This window comes from Egretta garzetta, unplaced genomic scaffold, assembly GCF_000687185.1.
Source record: "Egretta garzetta isolate BGI_Z169 unplaced genomic scaffold, ASM68718v1 scaffold401, whole genome shotgun sequence".
NCBI classification, from domain to species: Eukaryota; Metazoa; Chordata; class Aves; order Pelecaniformes; family Ardeidae; genus Egretta; species Egretta garzetta.
Window position 1 is genome coordinate 1,151,822 of NW_009258651.1, and position 590 is coordinate 1,152,411.

General features: G+C 62.4%; 1 protein-coding gene across 11 annotated transcripts in view; it reads left to right on the plus strand.

Moving 5' to 3' along the window:
* Positions 1–245: 245 nt before the first annotated feature.
* The window catches only part of ZMYM2 (zinc finger MYM-type containing 2), a 92,962-nt gene continuing 92,617 nt past the window's right edge, over positions 246–590 (plus strand). For 10 of the 11 annotated variants that reach the window (XM_035903752.1, XM_035903753.1, XM_035903746.1 and 7 more), the window contains exon 1: positions 251–310. The gene's annotated coding sequence lies outside the window, so the exon portion shown is untranslated. Of the gene's footprint in view, positions 311–590 lie in introns of all 11 variants that reach the window. The other variant, XM_035903747.1, reaches the window with a different exon arrangement.

The following is a 590-nucleotide window of genomic DNA, read 5'->3' on the forward strand; positions in this document are numbered from 1 at the left end:
CCCCCCACCCCCCCCCCCCGGCCGCCTTCAGCGGGGGCAGGCGGCGTGGGTGTGCTTGAGGAGTACCCCACCAGCCCCGGGGAGGGCAATTGTTGTTTGTTTATTTATTTATTTATTTATTTAAAGGGTCGGGATTAAAGGGAAGTGGTGGGTGATGCAGGCGGTACCTGCCCTGGCCAGGCAAAGGAAACGCTGCTCGGGGGCGCTGCCCGCTCCTCGCTGCCCCGTGTTAACCCCATGTCTTTCCCTTAGGCTCCAGCCCAGTTTGGTGCAGCCTTGGCAGAGACCGACAAGGAGAGGGAGCTCCATTGTGAGTGTTATTTATGTATGTTTCTGCCTCGGCCAGACCTGCTGAGGGAGGGCTTGACCCACCCCCCCCATATTCTCCGGAGGCAGGGGTAGAAGGAGGGGCCTCCAGGCTTGGGTGGGGAAATTCCTGGGTCCAGCAGCTGCTGCCCTGGGGCGAAGCCCCAGTAATGGCTGTGAGGCGGCTCCTCCTCGGGGTGGGCGCTGCTGCTGCAGACATCGCTCCTGCAATACCAACTCCGACAAGCAGACGACGGGCTGCTGCCGCCGCTCACGTTCCCCGG